General features: G+C 42.3%; 3 non-coding genes across 3 annotated transcripts; 1 reads left to right on the top strand and 2 right to left on the bottom strand.

The window, feature by feature from the left end:
• The first annotated feature begins 14,442 nt into the window (after window positions 1-14,442).
• trnaw-cca (transfer RNA tryptophan (anticodon CCA)) lies at window positions 14,443-14,514 on the top strand. The gene has a single exon. It is a non-coding gene; the product is annotated as a tRNA-Trp (tRNA).
• A 761-nt stretch (window positions 14,515-15,275) lies between these two features.
• Window positions 15,276-15,348, bottom strand: trnak-uuu (transfer RNA lysine (anticodon UUU)). Its single transcript has one exon. It is a non-coding gene; the product is annotated as a tRNA-Lys (tRNA).
• Window positions 15,349-19,326: 3,978 nt separating this feature from the next.
• On the bottom strand, window positions 19,327-19,398 carry trnaw-cca (transfer RNA tryptophan (anticodon CCA)). Its single transcript has one exon. It is a non-coding gene; the product is annotated as a tRNA-Trp (tRNA).
• Between the last annotated feature and the right edge of the window lie 216 nt (window positions 19,399-19,614).

Below are 19,614 nucleotides of genomic sequence, written 5' to 3'. Positions count from 1 at the left end.
CCTTCCTCCTCGGATTTTTGTGAATCCTGCAGAGTCAATGATGAAAATGGCCTCCACGACCTGGCAACAGTCTGGCCACTGGGCGGGTGAAGCTGTCGATGCCAGCACACACCGTTTCAGACTATCTACCCCAGGAGTGAAAACGGCCTTCTTTTTAGGAGACCGAAATCTCCCTGTGGTCAAACTTTCCTGCTGTCTGGGAGCAAAGACCACCCGCTGCTTGTCAAAGTCTAGCAGGTTCTGCCAGAGGGCCACAATTTCACTGACCTGAAAAAGACAAAAGACAAACCATGCAAACACGGATGAGTTACATGCAATATTGGTTTTAAATGCAAGAGATTTTTTCTTCTCCTTTTCATTCTGTTTTAAAAATGCCAACCATCTGCTGACTGCTGAGGGTTAGACTAGTTTGATGCCTCAGCTCCACCAAATAATCTTCCAGGCTGTCCACCCAGTCCATCCCTGGCACATTTTGATCATCCACAGCCTAAGACAGTGTATTGAATAAAATATATGTTACCTGTCTGCATGTATGACAGTAGGTATTTTAGGAATGGCTCAAATGTTTAAAGATAAGTCAAAGGTTCAAATGGTAACCTATTATACCATGAGTTTTCTAATACTGTGATATTTGCATACCAAAGTCTCTTCAGGCACTTGAGTGGGAGAATCTGGAGCACTGATACCAGGTGGAGACATAACATAACAGTGCGTGTAGTGGCTGGCAGGGCAGAGGAGGACGCGTGGATGGCTGGGGGGAGTAGGATGTGGGGGGTGGCTGGGAGGAGGAGGATGTGGCGGCTGGCGGGGCGGAGGAAGCAGCAAGGTGAATTCTGGCTGCAGTTGTTGTGAGATCTTCCAGCAATGAGGTCAAGGTGGGATCATCACTTAGTAGTCCACTCTGATAAGCTCCTTTAAAGAAAACAGAATTCAGATTACTAAACTAATTATGGTGGAGCTGAGGTCATTAAATGTTTTACTCTTACCAGTGTACTTCGAAGGGAAGAAGCTGGGAATGTATTTCCTCCCCAACACCTTCAGACTGTTTGTGTTCATACAGTGCACCCCTCTCCTAGGTGAGGAGAGAGGATGGCTTGGTGGCCAAGGAAGCTGGTGCCCAGTCCTGGTTCCACCTGTTCAGGCCTTTCTGGAGATAGAGCTGAAAATTCAGGGTGTTTGTGCTGATTCCTTTTAAGAAATAAGGCAGTAAAATGGACATTGTAAGCAGGCATATTATTATGTATTGTGTTGTAAAGTATTTGATATACAGAACAGTGAAATGCCAAAAATCCACAAAACTGGAAAGAACCTTTGCATGTGGCAGTGGAAAGACTCGAGTGATGTTGAGCCCCTAGCGCACCTGTACCTGGTCAGCACTATCCCACCCTTGGTGGTGGTGGTGGTGGCGCCTGTCTCGGTGTAGAGAGGCACACCCGGCACATCCTGGATGCACTTCACTTGCCTCTTCTGGACACCAGGTGATCAGTGACTTAATATGATCCAGGCGGCTTATGATGTCCTTCCCATAAACAGTCAACAGCCACTTGCTGGTAGGCACTTCAATGGGTTCTAGAGGCTCCTGAAAGGCAACAGGGAGGAAGCTAGGGGGGTCAGCAAAGACAGCGCACTCCTCCATGTAGTGGGCCAAGTGGTGAAGCCACTCCTCCCCATGGTTCTCCTTTAGCTGTCTGGCCAGTCTAGTGGGGCTATATCCAAGTGTCCTCTCCCTCAGCAGGCACATGACACGAATATCACATGCATACCTTTTAAGCAAAAATATCATAAATATATGCATTTTACATGCAAGATAAACAAAATGTTGTCAAATGATTAAACGGTCAATATAATGAACATTTCTTATTATTTATTGAACTAAGATTCTGTAACACGTGTGTAGATTGTGTCTTACTTGTATGTCAAGATCACGCGTAACAGTGTCTGGTGGGGCAAGTCGAGCTGGTTCAGGACAGTCTGGCTGGTGGAAATGTAATTAAGACGACAAACGGTACACCCGAGTGTCTCTGTCACCATCAGGTAATACCTGTCGATATCCAGCACCCTACGAGCTCTTTTATGGATGCCATAGCCAGTCAGCTGCTTCCCACAGACAGGAAAAAACAGCCTGACCTTCCACAGGTGGTAGGGCATCCACACTAGGAGCCTATGTGTGAAGAACCAGTCTGGTAATGGAGCCTGGTGGTAGATGAGGGAGGGGACTGGAGGCTCGTACAAGAGCTTCAAGTCTGACCGAAGTTTGCCACCGTGATAGAGTGTAGACGCAATCCACTGCTGATCTTGTAAGGGGATCGTCTTCCTCATTTCAGGTGGCAGAGAAGAAACAGACACATCAGACCCAACAGACCCAACAGAACCATCGTCAGGAGCTGGAGGAGCAGAAGCCGGAACACCACTGGGAGCAGCAGAGGTGATCGGATCTCCCTAAAGGAGACAAAAACAATTCAGATGGAATATTAATAATGCAAGTTTGTTTCTGTTTGCATAGATAACATTCCAAATGCAAACATACATATGCTGTCTATTGCCAAGAAGGTGATGTGGCAGAGAGATGAGAACTCACAGACTCTGAAGGAGAAGGGCTGGCTGTCACAGAGGCTGAAGGAGAAGGGCTGGCACTCTCAGACAGTGGGGAGGAGGCCGATGAGGGCTGTAAGGAAACACATTGCACATTTTAGCATAGTGAACATAACCACACAATAAACACACTGTTCTTTTAAAAGTCTTTTAAATTATCTTTCTACAACCTGATGGCTCAGCTTCCTCCTTGGTACGTTTACGTTAGGCTTGGCTGCAGCACTGTGGTTCGCTCCAAACCGTGGCTTTGTAAACTAACAGTTGGGTTTACAGAAAAAAATATATATAAGTTTAAAACCATACAGGACAAATGTTTCATTCAGGTGACTACTGACCCGCATAATCACACATCTGACTCAATTGCTCGCACCTCTCTGCTAAGGTCAAAGAGCAGAGCGAGTGTAGAGACAATGGAGGTGTGTGTGAGGGGTGGGATGGTGTGGGGAGGGATAGGTAGTCTGGTCAGAGGTTGGGGTAGGGACAGCACCGGACGTGGAGGCAGGCTGATCACTGGTTCCCTAATAAGTGCAATAAAAAGGAAACAGGGTCAAAACCCATCCAAAGGCAGGTCATTATTGAAAAACATAACAAAGGGCTGAATTACATACCCTGGGAAGGTGGAATCCACAAAGACAGCTCTGTACTCCGCCAAAAAGGGACGTCTGTCCATGGGCCTGCGCTGGACATTTCAAGATTCAAAGCATTTATTGTCATGTGCACAGTGAGGAAAACCAAGTTTCCCTGTACAATGAAATTCTTTCTTTGCTGTCCACATTGAATACCAAGACAAATGCAAACAATGTAAAAAAAACCAGGCATACACATACATACAAACAAACATAATAAAGTGTAGCTACGTTGCAGAAGTAGAAATATAGACTATGTACATCTGTATGTGTGAGTGTGCAATATTGACTTGTGCAAAACAATAGTATAGTAACGTGCAATATTGACTTGTGCAAAACAATATTACAGTACATGTAGTAACAGTAATGTGTTCACATGTAGCAGTAATATGAAGTATATCTCTATGTGCTATATTGACTTATGTACATAACAATAACAAATACAAAAACAATAGTACAGTAGCCTGTAGCAAATTGAGTGCAACTACACAATAACAATAGCAGCTGTCACATTTAACAATGTGCAAATCGTCAAAAGTCTAATGGCTGAGGGGAAGAAGGAGTTCCTTAGTCTGTACCTCCGTCCTGAGGGCAGGAGTGTGAACAGTCTGTATTGTGGGTGGGTTGGGTCCTTAAGGATGGAGGCAGCTCTCCTGTGGACTCTGCGGTGGTAAATAGACTACAGAGAGGGCAGTGGAGTCCTGATGATCTTCTCAGCAGTTTTCACAACTCTCTGCAGACGTTTGCGATCCCTCATTGTAGTGCTGCCATACCACACAGTGATGCAGCTGGTCAAGACGCTCTCAACAACACAGCTGTAGAAGTTGTTGAGGATCTTAGGTGACATGCCAAACTTCCTCAGCCTCCTTAGGAAGTACAGCCGCTGTTGTGCTTTCTTAACCAGCTGGGTGGTGTTGAGTGTCCAAGTGAGGTCCTCGCTGATGTGGACCCCCAAATATTTAAAGTTGCTCACCCTCTCCACTTCAAGCTCTCGGATAAACAGTGACTGGTGAGTTCTCCTCTCTTTCTTCATGTCCACTATCATCTCCTTTGTCTTGTCCGTGTTGAGGGTGAGGTTGTTGTCCTCACACCATGTCACAAGACTGGCCACCTCCCTCCTGTAGGCCGCTTCATCTCCGCCAGTGATCCGTCCTATCACTGCGGTGTCGTCGGCGAACTTCACGATGATGTTCTCCTTGTGGGAGGCGACACAGTCATGTGTGAACAATGTGTAGAGGATGGGACTGAGAACACACCCCTGTGGGTTGCCAATGTTTGTCATGATGGTGTCTGAGGTCCTATTTCCAATCCTGATAGACTGCGGTCTGCCAGTCAGGAAATCTAGGATTTATCTATCTGTAACATTAAAAACAGCGTGTCAGTTGACAAGCAGCCAATAGATTACATTGTGTGGCTCTCTGTCTGTCTTCCTGTGAACATTTGCCTGTACATACCCTCTGAAACAGGTCATACCACTTCTTCTGACAAGGAGCAGGTCTGTTGCCTGCTTCGGAGGGCCACACATCTGTGCTCGCAAACCGCCGCAGGCGGGACATCCACTACTGATCTCCCATGGCCTTGTGAGATTTTTGAGGCTTGAACATCTTCAGCACTTCAAAAAAGACTCAGAAAAACTGTTAAAAAATAAACACTGATCACATCACACTGCAATGACTACTGCATTGACATGTTTTCTCTTCTAAAGTTGTACAAATGCTACAGTTATCATTTTAAAACAGACCTGGTTTCTTTCAACTTCCATTTTTACCAGTGTTTTTGTTTGGTCGTGTTTGCCCAACCGCCGCAGGCGGGACATCCACTCCTCGTCCCCCATGGCCTTGTGAGATTTTTGAGGCTTGCGTGGACATTTTTAGCACTTCAAAAAAGACTCATAGAAACACTGTTAAAAAAATACAGTGATTCTTGCAATTTCCATTTTTACCATCCTAGTTTTTTTTTTTTTTTTGGTCATGTAGGTTCTGACCAGTGTCTATGAAGCTTTGAAACAACAGGCAGTGTGGACGCTAAAGTCAGCATGTCGAATTGTATGATAATTAAATCATAACATAAAATAAATAAATTAATTAAAATGGATAATAAAATGCAAAGAATGAACTTATAATGCTTTCTTATGTAATGGACACCAGGGTGTTTGTCACTCTAAAGTCTAATCTTGGAAGGCTTCAAGGAATGCCTTGCTTGTCATGGTATGGGAATCATTTGAAAAGCATCAACATTTTCAACCAAGCTTGTGGACACAAATTTTCAACCGTTTCCTCTGATTAAATTGATCCTCTGCTCTGGATCGGAGAAGGCTAATCCTGTGTGCTCCTTGTTGCATAATGTTGACTTCCACCCCAGCCAGTTCAACTACCTGGTCTGTTTCTACTTTTTTTGCAATTGTCTGTATTCCAAGTGCTGTACCTCGAGGCAGGATGACAGCCTGTCTTGTGTGATTCTCTATAGGAACAGTGATGAATGGGCTCTCCAAACTTCTAATAGACCATCACCCAGATCAAGCTGATCAAGCTCCGGGTTTTCTTGGTTGGATTCATACAGGACAACTCGGTCTGATAGGTCAAATCCTACAGGCACTTTGCATTTGACATGTGTGACCTGTCCTGACTTTGACAGTGGTCTCAGGGACATTAGGTGGGCTTTGTGTCTGTATGAAGTTCACAATTACACTTGTTTTGTCATCTTCTATTTCCATTGCTCCACTAAGCAGTGCAGTGATAGTAGACAGGTTCTTTATTCCTTGTCTGTCCCCTAATCAGCTGTTCAATGACACTGAACTCAAGCAAAGTTCGTTCAAGGGCTATGCTTCCCACCAGAAAGGGGACTTGAACCACTAGGGACACCTGTACGGTCTTCCTCTTCTTGTAAGGGTTGATCTGCTTGAAGCATGTGAAGCTTATCCAGCATTTGAAAGACAGTGACATGACTGTCCAGTTGCGTGGTGTGTGGTGTGACCTAGTCTGCGTTGACATTTACTCTCCTGGTTGAGATTCTGGTCACCTGTTTCAGAGTGAAGAGGTTTCAATTCACTTTGGATGTCATTATATTTTGGCAGAAGGCCTTTATGAATTATGAAAGCTATATATTATTATTATTATTTATATAGGTTTTATTATTAACAAGGTGTGTATGCACCCTATTGTTATTCTAACTTTTCTTCTTCTTCTTTGCTGAACTGGTCATGTCATCATCCATGATATCAAGCAGTTTGTAAAAACAGGGCTCGAATTCACAAGACATACTGTCTTTCCAACGGTTGGTAGATTTTAAGTTGATACGTTGGTAAACTTATTTATAAGTCATATGGGAGGAGCCTTATGAGGAATAAGCGGGGTTTCTGCATTCAATCTTGGAAGAGTAACGTTTGATAACCTCAGAAGAGATTACTTAGCTTTACTTTATTTTTAATTTCTTCTGTGTCTTTGTTTTTCTCTAAATTTCAGAATAATTCTTCTGAAAGTAAGATTGTAGATCATGCCAGTTGGTTTGTTCATACCTCACTTCACAATTATCTTTATTATCAGATGCATAGTCTCCTGTAATAGACGTGGAACAATGCAGTGAACTCTTGGAGAAATTTTTTGAGCTGATGCAACATGTGATGCTGAGTTGTACTTTTCCATTTATGCCTGGAGGGGTGAGGCAAAAATATAATAATTTAGTCAAAAGTCCTAAAAAAAACACCATTTAAGGAACTTTCCCCAGTCACACTGGTGAAATGTTATGGTCTTATTAGTGCTGCCCCAGCAGATAGGCCCGGTACAGACACAGTGAAAAGCACAATAGCGCCCACAAAATACATTTGTGCAACCATTTGCCAGTCACCAATATTGAATTGTATCATGCTCTGAAATTTTCCTCCAAGCTTTTTTAAAGAAGACTTAGGCCTTTTCAGTTTGTCTGGACAAGCAGTCATCATTGAGTGCTCAAAGAATCAATAGGCATCTAAAGAGGCAAAGTATTTGAAGGGGAAAATGTTTGGAGTACGTATCACGATATGTCTGTTTATGTCCATGTGTGGGGTTTGATGATTGACCTGTGGTTTGTATAAAAACATAAATACTTCCTTAAAAAGAAAATTCCAATGTCAGTGACCTTTTGATCTCTCATTAAAATTTAACAGCTGATGGAAACCCACCTATAATTATCTCTCGAAAACCTGTAGAATGACTTGAAGTGAGCTGTGTACAGGAGATCCCCTCACTATTTGATAGATATGGATATGAATTTTAGCAAGGAAGAGTGGAAAATGGCCAAATCAAGATTGGTAGACACTTACCCAAACAGAATAAGTGCTGTATTATAAGAAAAATGTGCTCTAACAAAGTATTAGTTAAGGTGTGTGCACACTTAAGCAACCAGGTTATTGTCAGTTTTTTCTTCCTACTTTTCCCCTAAAACTTTTCTGTTTGTTTTTCACTTACATTTTGTTGGTTGCTGTACCACATTAAAGGTGGAAAAAGATCTGACATTATTTTTATCGGTTTCATTTCTTTTACATGACAAAACGTGCAATCTTTACAGGGGTGTGTAAACTTTTTATTTCCACTGTACGTACATATATAGTATATTTAGGAACAAGACTTCGTCAATCATTAAGTGTGGAAAATATGCTAAAAGAGCTATAATATAGCTGTGTAATAATTATAGAAGAAAATATTATGATATAATTTCATAACTGTTTAATCTTGAAGAAAATTTATTTTTATTAAATTATTAAATTACTTAATTTGTTTATAATTATATTGTCTATATATAAAATTATATGATTAGAATGTATTATAATTGATTTCAGCAAAAACAACAACAGCAAAAATGAAAGCTGCATTGTCAGAGACTTCCACTCTTGTCAGACTGGGATTCAATCCACTGCATATAATGACATCTAAAACCCTTTTAAATGAAAATGTCCGTTGTTTGACAGTTGTGCTGGTCACTGGTGTTTGTCCACTGGCGTTTAAATTATATTATGAGAGCATTTTCAGTCTTTTAAATTTTATACGCACACTGGATCTGTTTTACATTTTTTGCACTGCGTTGATTTTTATAAGGGGTTTGCTATGATTTCATCTTTAAAAAAAGTGAACAAGGCCTAAAAATGTAATAAATGAAAAACCATAATTGTTCTTTATTGTAATATGTGTGCTAAACGGAGCCATGAACTTGTGTAATGAATATTTTAAATAGTTTGTTTAATGTAATGTAATCTTAATCTTATGTATTAAGGAATGTAACAAACCCAAAAACTTTAAATGATTATTAAATTGTTATTGTTGCCAACTGCAAATAATAGTTTCTTTATTTCTTTATAGTTTCTATTCTTTGAAACATTCATTGGCTATTGGTCAAGCTAAGATTTACTCCAGTGGCATGCAGACCTAGGTGACATATTAAGGCATCTACTCAACCAGCCACGCAATGCATATTCTGTGGTGTCAGATTCAGAAAAAGATAGCCTAGACATAGGCATCCTACACAAGTGCTGATATGGCAGAGGCATATATGCCGTTTGTGTCTGAATGCTGCTCCTACCATTGATTTGACGCTTGCTAGGATCCTCAATATAAGATAAACCACAAACAAGTCAAGAGATATATATCTACAAACAGCAGACAAGCAATAGCAGATAAAAGATACTATGTGATCTCTGGCCATAGTCTTAACAATCACCAAAGTTCTGTTGATAGCAATTGAAATCAACATGCAACACATGTCTGAACACCTGACCTGACCCTACAAACAACTTTTGACAGCAATTGCTCTGGTGGGACTTAAGGAGCATCAAAGACGGTCTCACTGCTCACTGGGCCATCCCACAGCCCCAACCTCAAATGACAGTCACCATTTTAAGGCAGCGTATGCTAGAGGTCAGAGGGTAATCATGCCCTGAGAATCGTCCAATAGCACATCGTGGAGAGGGGTGCAGTTTCCTCTAGTGAGACCATGACATTGAGTACTGAAACCACTGAGTACCAATATGATGGCAGACCCAACACGATGCATTATGAAAGTCAGACAAATTGCAAGCGATTCCTAAAGAAAAGGCGCAGGCCAAATTTCCACCACACTGCTGCTGAGGCGTAAGACATTCACAGGAGCATAAGGCCCCTACTAAGAGTATAATATACATGTTTGCTGAATTACTTATTTTCTTAAGCAAAGGCTGGGTGGGTTTATCAGGATTACAATGTGAGCAAGTTCTAGAATGACCAAAGAGTCTAAAAAAAACAGTGTCTAGGAATGTTAGCAGTTCTGGTTCCTGTCAGATTATCAGACATGTGTTAAAGCTAATACATACTGTAAGTTTTCTATATGTGTATGTGAAAAGGTGAGATGAGATGAGATGATGGCCCCTAAGGGCTGCTTGATTGCGGATGTTCTCCTGTCTTAGATGCCACTGGAACAGGGCACCGTTTCAACCGGCTGGCACGGATCCACTGGAGTTGCGAGTCGGTGAGGACGGCAGTGCGTGTGACAGCCACCCCTCTAGTGGGGGGGCCAAAGGCTGCTTCCCCCACTTTCCTGGGATGGAGATTTTTTACCAACACAGCATCACCTGGGAGAAAAGTGTGTGTGAAAAGTCTATCTGTTGGTAGAGGGAGAGAGGCAGAGACATTACCATACACACTGTTCCATTTCTCAATCAGTGCTTGAGTGTAATCGCCGACAATCACCTCCGGGTCGCCTGAAAAGGAAAGGCCAGGATTACCTTTAGTCCAAAGGGTTGGAAATGGCCGGCCCATAATTATCTCAGAGGGAGATAGTTGTGATTTTGGATGCAGTGTCATGTGACTCTCACAAAAAACTGAGGGCAGGAGATCCACCCAGTTCCGGCCGTTCGTTTGTAATAACGCTTTGGTGAGTCTGTCTTTAATGGTTCTGTTCTTTCTTTCTTTCTACTATCCCTGAACTCTGGGGATAGTAGGGAATGTGAAAGTTCCAGTCAATGTTGAGATTTTTACAGAGTTTCTTTGTCACTCTGGATGTGAAAGGCATACCGTTATCGCTGTCAATTGATTGTGGGATAGGACCATGCCTAGATATGATTTCCTTTGCCAAGATTTTAACGACAGTGCTCGTATTCTCTTTTGCACAGGGGAAGGCTTCAACCCATTTTGAGAGCTTATCAACAATAACCGTTAGATATTTTAGATTTCTTACAGGTGGCATGTGTGTGAAGTCAATCTGTGGAGCTTAAAAAGGAGCTTATGGAGGAGGTAACGAGTCGTGTTTGGAGGTTTCACCCTGAACGTTAGCCCTAGCACAAAGTAAACATGCATTGAGTAGTATTTTAGCAGTTTTAGCGACAATGAGAATACAAAATTGTTTGTTGATGTAATTAATCACACCCCTTCATGCGACATGTGAAATACCGTGAAAAATGGGGCATGAGAAATGGCAAGACAGAGCAGGGGAATGCAGTCCGGCCTTGAGGGCAACAAATGAGTCCGTCCTCATCTAAAGGCGAGCAGTTCTCTGATGACCAAAACGAAAGATCCTGTTTGGTAGCCTGCGTTTTTAAAAAAGATATGTCAATATTTAATGAGGTCAAAATGTGGGTAAACGGAGAAAACACTGTGGCTGTACTGTGCACAAAAGGCGAGGGTCTGCCCTCTTTGGCTGCCCATTTAGCTACTTCATCAGCTAGGGAGTTACCGCGAGCCGTTTCAGAATCTCCTGGGTCCTGTGACCTTAACAATAGCTAGATATTTAGGTAACATTGAGGCCTCTAAAAGTTCAGCATGGCATGTGAAATGGGCTTACCATCTCCATGCCAAACCTTACCAAAATCATGAGCTACACCAAAAGCATTTCACAAATCAGTATAAATAGTTACCACTTGATCTTTAAACAGACAGCATGCCCTTGTCAGAGCTACAAGTTCAGCAGGTTGAGCTGAAAGGAAAGGGACCGAGTGAGCTTTGTGTACAACATTAGGCAAAGAGTAGACTGCGTAACCACATAAAGTGGTATTGTCATTGGGTTTAGAGCATGAGACATCTACAAATACAATGGATGTTGTGAAAGATCTGAGCGCAGAGATGATGGTTCTGAAATCTCAGGAAGGCAGTCGTGCTCCAACCAGCCATCAGTGGCCTGTTCCTCCTAACGGGAGTGCACGAGGCGGTGGAGCAGAACAGCAGGGCTATTTTGAGCTGTTACTGGTTTAATAGTGAGATTCTGTGTGGCACAGACGATGGCTTTGTAACCTGAGCGACGCTGTGCGGTCATATGTTGTGTCTGAATGTTTTTAAGAATGGTCACTACCTGATGTGGTGCATGCAGTGTGAGTGGGTGCGAAAGGACAACTCTTTCAGCATCTGAGACCAGTAGAGCAGAGGCAGCAACTGAACTCAAACATGCAGGCATACCTTGGACCACAGGGTTGAGAGATTTAGAAAGGTAGGCTAACCACTGCCGTGCTTTTGGGCAAAGACTACCGCGGCCGTACCCTCTTCCTCGGGGTCATAGAGATGAAACGGAGCGTTGTAGGGCTGGAGCGGAGAGAACAGAAAGAGTCCATCCTTTCCTTAGTTCATTCAATATCATCAGGCATGTCTTTGAGGCAGCACAACACCTTGTCATGATGAAGAAGAAGCAGCCTTTATTTGTCACATATACATTACAGCACAGTGAAATTCTTTTCCTTGCATATCCCAGCTTGTTAGGGGGCTTGGGTCAGAACGCAGGGTACAGTACCCCTAGAGCAGGGCAGGTTAAGGGCCTTGCTCAAGGGCCCAACAGTGGCAGCTTTGCAGTGCTGGGGCTTGAACTCCCGATCAGTAACCCAGAGCCTTAACCACTTAGCCACCACTGGCCCACTGACGTGAACTGGCGGCAGTAATTAATCGATCCCAGAAAACTGAGCATACCTTTCTTTGTTTTGGGCGGATGGACCACCAGTATGACTCTCAGATGAACAGATGAGAGTTTGCACTTTTGTTGACCTTGAGAGATGAGAAACCCCAGAAACCCCCATACTGCTGACAGAACTGGAGTTTAGAAAGCGAGGACTTGAAACCACACTGGGCCAGGTATGTGAGGAGGACAAGGGAGCCTCTTCTACAGTAATCTGCGTCTTTCCCCAGAAGCAGAATGTCATCTGTGTATTGTGGGAGAGAACAGTCCTCTGGCAGGACAAACGAGGAATGCACCATGGACAAGAACACAGCCGGTGTGTCGATGAACCCTTGAGAGAGGCGTGTCCAGGTATGCTGACGTTGCTTGAATGTAAAGGCAAAGATTGGCTGCGTCTGTTCACTGACAGGGATACTGAAAAAGGCACTGCAGAGGTCAACAACAGTAAAATGGTCATGATCATGTGGAAAGGCTGATAATATAGATGAGACATCCAGCACAATTGGGCTAATAGGTATCACTTTATCATTAATGCGGCGCAAATCTTGTGTAAAGCACCAGCCCTTACAATTAGGTTTCTTTACTGGGTTGACAGGGGTGTTGTAGGGTGAACAAGTGGGTTTAATAACACCCTCTTCGAGCAGTGAGTCAATGACAGTTTGACTACCCTCCTCCTTCTCCACAGAAAGAGGATATTGTTTACTGTTTATGAATGGAGGATAGCAACATACGGTGTTACCTGTACATGGCCTACTTCATCGGCGTGCGTGGCCCACAGTTTGGATGGAACCTCAGAAAGCTCGGTGGGTATGGCGAGGACCCTGCAGGCCTCAGATGCACGCAAGATGGAAGAAAAACAGAGATTAGGTGGAGTACTGAGAACAAGACATCCTCCTTCAAAAGATAAACAACAGTTCAACTTGGCCAAAACACCACGACCCAACAGATTGAACGGCGAGGAAGGAACGACAACGAATCTGTGAATTTGTGGATCGTCCTGCCAAATTATCAACAAAAGGTTGGACGAAAATACCATAAGCACGATTATACATCCAATCGTTGGGAGTTTGCATAGACTGGCAGCTTCCACCCATTGTTACAATACCCAAACACACAAAGACAATAAGGTCAGAGGAGCTTGGGCAGCGCAAACTGTAGACCGTGTATGTGCGCACAACCACCAGGCGAAGCGGGGATAACCCTCTCACTACCATTTAACGAGGAACACGATCTCCTGGCAGAGCGGGGATCACAATCAGCTCCTTTCAGTTATTCCTTACACGATTCGTGTGCCAATAATTCTAAACAGAATTACCCTGGGAGATACACTGCAGGTTAAAATTATGAAACGCGTATAATCCTAACTGAGATAAAAAGAGCTTGTGCTTTGCCCTCTGAAAAAGCTCTAGCCCAGATATCAGATGTGGAAAATGTTACCAGCATAACTCTTCTTCATAATAGTCACTCTAAAGTCTTTTCTTGCTTCAAGGAATGCCTTGCTTGTCATGGTATGGGAGTTATTTGAAAGCCATTAGCATTTTCGACTAAGCTTGGCTATTCTGTCCAAGGAGACCAAATGACTAACAAACACGTCTATTTCACCCACAAACAGGGACTTAGATCATGGACTGTCAGATTAAAAGTCTGCTGCGCGACCGACGCTTCTGATAAGCTTTCCAGACTCTGCTGTTATGTTTCTTTTACCGTCAAAACAGTTCAGGCCTGTGGGCACAACTTTTCAACAGTTTCCTCTGATTAAATTGATCCTCTGCACTGGATTGGAGAAGGCTAATCCCGTCTGGTCCTTGTAGCGTTCAACAATTTATTAATATACCTTTCTTAGAAAATGGACACGTGGGACTTTTTGGTAACACGCTACTTTACGGCCAAGTGCAGTATTGAAGGATGCAAACTGCCATGTAATTTTGGCTCTGTGTAACTCGAAACGAGCAGATTTGTACCGCCTTTGCCACTGATCATCTGACACGTATAATGACACAAAGGACTCATGTAAACAGTAAATGTTTGAAGTTCACTAAGAGAAGGTTGAACCTTGGTCCTATCACATAGGCTGTCTAGTCTCTAAGTTGAGCTTCAGGTACAAGTTGTTCACCCTGAGGTGAGAACTGCAATTTGCTCTTTAAATTCTCCCTTATTGTCTTGGAAAGTGGAATCCAGAGCTTGTGCCTTGTCCTCTGAAAAAGCTCTAGCCCAGATGTCAGAACCTAGTCGCAACTGTCACAGCCCCCCGCTTGTCTCTGAATTTCAATGCATCTTTATCACCTCAACGAGGACCTAGAATGCGCTGCCAACTCTGTGGAATGATGCTTTTAGGGCCCTTGCCTGGGACCTCGTGGCGCAACGGTAGCGCGTCTGACTCCAGATCAGAAGGTTGCGTGTTCAAATCACGTCGGGGTCACGACGCTTGCTCTTTTACATACACGTTGGTGGCTTTTGTGCGGAGACTTCCATATGGACTCGAATCTCTATGATGACCATCCATGTCTTTGTTGGCCTCATGCTAAAAGGTAACATTGTTCAGGTAATAACACTTTCAACTAATTACCAGTAGTAACTTAGCAACCTACTGTAATATGTTTCAAGTCAAGTCAAGTCAAGTGGAGTTTATTGTCATTTCAGCCATATACAAGTACACAGTGAAACGAAACAACGTTTCTCCAGGACCAAGGTGCCACATAAGACAACACAGAACAACACAGAACTACGGGGACTACATAAATTACATAAATTAAATTAAACGTAAAGTGCACAAAGTTCCAAAGTTTGTCCATCGTGCTTGCTGAAAAAAAGATTGCCTGAAAATACTGCTTAAGACGTTTTCAGAATACAAGTTTCAGTGGACCTGTCAAACAATGTCCTGGGTTAAGAATATTTGAACCATTGAATTGTCTGTTTAAGTAGCGTGTTTGCATTTTTTCAGACAAGAAGACTTTTGACCATCCCATCACTCAGTAAACTTCACCAGCATAATTTAGCCATAATCCTCACAACAGGCACTCTCAACACTAGATTGGCACAGTATGATTTGCAAGACATCAGATAATCCAAAGTTTGTCCTCCAGGTCAGAGAAGGCTAATCTTCATAGCCTTTGGAAGCTGTCAGCAATTTCACCCAAGATTTGGTTTTTCCACCCAAGAACTCAAACACGGCAAGCATAACGCCCGAACAGGGACTTGAACCCTGGACCCTCAGATTAAAAGTCTGATGCTCTACCGACTGAGCTATCCGGGCCCTGCTGTTTGCGTTCTTCTACCCTCAAAACAGGTCAGGCCTGTGGCCACACACGTTCAACTGTTCCAAAAAATTTTTTCCTCTGCACTGGATCAGAGCGGGCTAATCCCATCTGGATTTGTGGCTTTCTACAATTTATTGATATGAAATGGACACCAGGGTGTTTGTCACTCTAAAGTCTAATCTTAGAAGGCTTCAAGGAATGCCTTGCATGTCATGGTATGGGAATCATTTGAAAAGCATCAGCATTTTCAACCAAGCTTGTGTGCACAAATTTTCAACCGTTTCCTCTGATTAAATTGATCCTCTGCTCTGGATCAGAGAAGGCTAATCCTGTCTGCTCCTTGTTGCGCAATGTTGACTTCCACCCAAGCTATTTCAACTATCTGGACTGTTTCTACTTTTTTTGCAATTGTCTGTATTCCAAGTGCTGTAACTCGAGGCAGGATAACAGCCTGTCTTGTGTGCTTCTCTATAGGAACAGTGATGAATGGGCTCTCCAAACTTCTAATAGACCATCACCCAGATCAAGCTGATCAAGCTCCAGGTTTTCTTGGTTGGATTCATACAGGACAACTCGGTCTGATAGGTCAAATCCTACAGGCACTTTGCATTTGACATGTGACCTGTCCTGACTTTGACAGTGGTCTCAGGGACATTAAGTGGGCTTTGTGTCTGTATGAAGTTCACAATTACACTTGCTTGGTCATCTTCTATTTCCATTGCTCCACTAAGGAGTGCAGTGATAGTAGACAGGTTCTATTTCAAGGGCTATGCTTCCCACCAGAAAGGGGACTTGAACCACTAGGGACACCTGTACGGTCTTCTTCTTCTTGTACGGGTTGATCTGCTTGAAGCATAGACAGTGACATCAATGTTCAGTTGCGTGGTGTGTGGTGTGACCTAGTCTGCGTTGACGTTTACTCTCCTCGTTGAGATTCTGGTCACCTGTTTCAGAGTGAAGAGGTTTCAGTTCACTTTGGATGTCACTATATTTTGGCACAAGGCCTTTATGAATTCTGAACAGAAACACACTAGGAACTGTGCGGGGCTCGTATTCACTTTTCATGCTGCTATGTTTTGAAGCAAAAATTACCTTTTATTTGAGTCTTATGACCCGATACAGAGACTGCTGCAGGGTTTCATGCTCACGCTGCCTGGTGCTCATCAGCTCTTGGAAAACCTCATTACTGCTCCTTTCACTCAGTTGAGACTGTAGAAAACTTCTCAGTTCCATCCCAGTTAGATCGTCTTTGTTATTGAGCCTATCCTTAAATTGTCATGGTTTGATTAAGCACAGAACAGCTGGAATAATCTCAGTCTCTGTGTGATTTGCTTTGAAGATGATGTTATGTTGATCTGCTCACACAAACTGTTGTATCCAGTGTCTGAAATGCTGTCACCTATAGTGAGAGTGGCTATGTGACTTGGCCCCTGAAAATGCTGCTTGCAGCTTTAATTTTTGTTATTATTATTATTATTATTATTATTATTATAAAAATTCCCAATTAATAAATACTAAAGTTTTTACAAAAATAGTTTACGTTAGCTTTACCTAATATATTTGAGCTATGATGCATTAAGCAAATAAGTAAAAATTACTTAAAAGAAAGGGACAATATTGGTTTGATTTACTCATTTCATTTGTGCAATATTTATCCATTTCAATCAAGTAGATTTTACTTAAAATTATCAAGTTAAGTTTAAGTAAACATTGCAAATTGTTGCGAAAAGTAAATTTTACTGATCATTTTTTTCTTTGGCAATGTCCTTGAATTAGAATCTAACAATGTTTAAAAATGCCATCCAAAGAAAATTTCAGATCTTATGGATGATATGTTGGAAATTTTCATCCAAATAGTTCAGCTTCCTGAGCGAGGCTCAGGTGATAAAAAAAAAAAAATCAGTAGCATTTTCAGCCTAGAATTAGTTCAGAAAAAAAAGAAACATCTGTTTATCTTCCACAACAAAGAAAGTTATGCTTTTCCTTGTGGGTTGCCTGATTGTTCAATCCTGTAAAAATGATTTTGAAATAGAACAAATCGCTGAACAGTTCCTGCAAGGCATGGGTTTATCTGTGCACAAATCAGATACATTTGCTGATGTCAAAAAGGCCGAACAATATTTGAACTGTAAAATTGTAGTCATGTACTGTTGCACTAATAATGCCAGATACTCTTTTTTCCAAACAAGTGAGGTTCTCCATGTTAAATTTTTGTTTGTTTGTTTTTACCTAAAAAACATTATTATGGAGTTAAAAGTACTAACAGTCTTTTAGGATCAGTTTACATCTGCGGTTTCTGAAGGGGATGAAGGGGATGTTTGTATTGTTGCTTTTTTTCTACAAGCTCCGCCATAAAAATATCATGGTTGCACGTTCTTTGCGCATAATTCAATATCATGATTCATACCTTTTGTAAAAATATTTTGTGAAGATAGGAATCGTACCTGATATTATAACACAATGTAGTACAATTTTGTGCTTTACCAATAATGACCTCAATCATACATTGACAGTGTTTCATTTTTACCGATCAGGCTCAGCAACTTCACCAAAGCCATGGGATTCACAGAACAAAAGAAAGGTTATTAGATATGGTTCAGACATTCTTAACCCAGGACACTGTTTGACGGGATTACCCTTCTCCGATCCAGAGCAGAGGATCAATTTAATCAGAGGAAACTTGAAAATTTGTGCCCACAGGCCTGAACTGTTTTGACGGTAAAAGAAACATAACGGCGGAGCCTGGAAAGTTCAGCCGGTAGCGCATCAGAATTTTAATCTGACGGTCCATGGTTTAAGTCCCTGTTTGTGGGTGGAATAGATGTGCTTGTTAGTCATTTGGTCTCCTTGTGCAGAATAGCCAAGTTTGGTTGAAAATGCTGATACTTTTCAAATGATTTCCATACCATGAGAAGCAAGGCATTCCTTGAAGCAAGAAAAGACTTTAGAGTTACTGTTATGAAGAAGAGTTATGCTGGTAACATTTTCCAAGTGATGGGATGGTCAAAAGTCTTCTCGTTCTAAAAGAAAATACAAACACAGTAGTTGAACATGGTTCAATTTAGAGACTGGACAGCTTATTAGATAGGACCAAGGTTCAATGTTCTCTTGGTTAACTTCACCACGTTACAGGTTACTTGAGTACTTTGTGTCTTTATATGTGTAAAACTGTGGACAATGATTGGCAAAGGAGTTATATTTGTGATTTATCCAGAGCCAAGCTTACACCTTGTTGGTTTGTATCCTTGAATAGTGCTGTTGAACATAAAATAGGGGACAAACACCCTGGTGTCCATTTTGAAAGCAAGCAGTAGGGCCCGGATAGCTTAGCCGATAGAGTATCAATCCTTTAATCTGAGGGTCCAGGGTTCATGTCCCTGTTTGGGTGTTGTGCTTGCTGTGTTTGACTTCTTTGGTGGAAAAGCCAATTCTTGGTTGAAATTGCTGATGGCTTCTGAAGGCCTTGAGGATTAGACTTTGATCTGGAGGATCTGGAGGACAAACTTTGGAATTGCTGATGCTTTCCAAATGATACCCATACTGTGCCGATCTAAGACTTCAGAGTGACTGTTGCAAGCATGAGTTACACTGGTGAAGTTTACCAAGTGATGGGATGGTCAAAAGTCTTCTTGTCTGAAAAAATGCAAACGCACTACTTGACTAGACAATTCTATGGTTCAGACCTTCTTAACCCAGGACATTGTTTGACAGGTCCACTGAAACTTGTATTCTGAAAACAGTATTTTCAGGCAATTTTTTTTCAGCAAGCACCATGGACAAACTTTGGAAACATATTACAGTAGGTTGCTAAGTTACTACTGGTAATTGGTTGAAAGTGTTATTACCTGAACAATGTTACCTTTTAGCATGAGGCCAACAAAGACATGGATGGTCATCATAGAGATTCGAGTCCATATGGAAGTCTCAGCACAAAAGCCACCAACACCAGCGTGTACGTAAAAGAGCAAGCATCATGACCCCGACGTGATTTGAACACGCAACCTTCTGATCTGGAGTCAGACGCGCTACCGTTGCGCCACGAGGCCCTGGGCAAGGGCCTCAAAAGCATCATTCCACAGAGTTGACAAATGGCAGTTCTCACTTCAATGTGTGGGTGTGATGCGTGGACAACTTGTCCCTGAAGCTCAACTTAGAGACTAGACAGCCTATGTGATAGGACTATGGTTCAATTTTCTCTTGGTTAACCTCACACATTTATCGTTTATATGAGTCCTTTGTGTCGCTATACGTGTCAGATGATG

The sequence above is a fragment of the Pangasianodon hypophthalmus genome, chromosome 5, assembly GCF_027358585.1.
Source record: "Pangasianodon hypophthalmus isolate fPanHyp1 chromosome 5, fPanHyp1.pri, whole genome shotgun sequence".
In the NCBI taxonomy this organism is placed as follows: domain Eukaryota; kingdom Metazoa; phylum Chordata; class Actinopteri; order Siluriformes; family Pangasiidae; genus Pangasianodon; species Pangasianodon hypophthalmus.
This window is presented reverse-complemented; position numbering and strand designations above follow the sequence as displayed.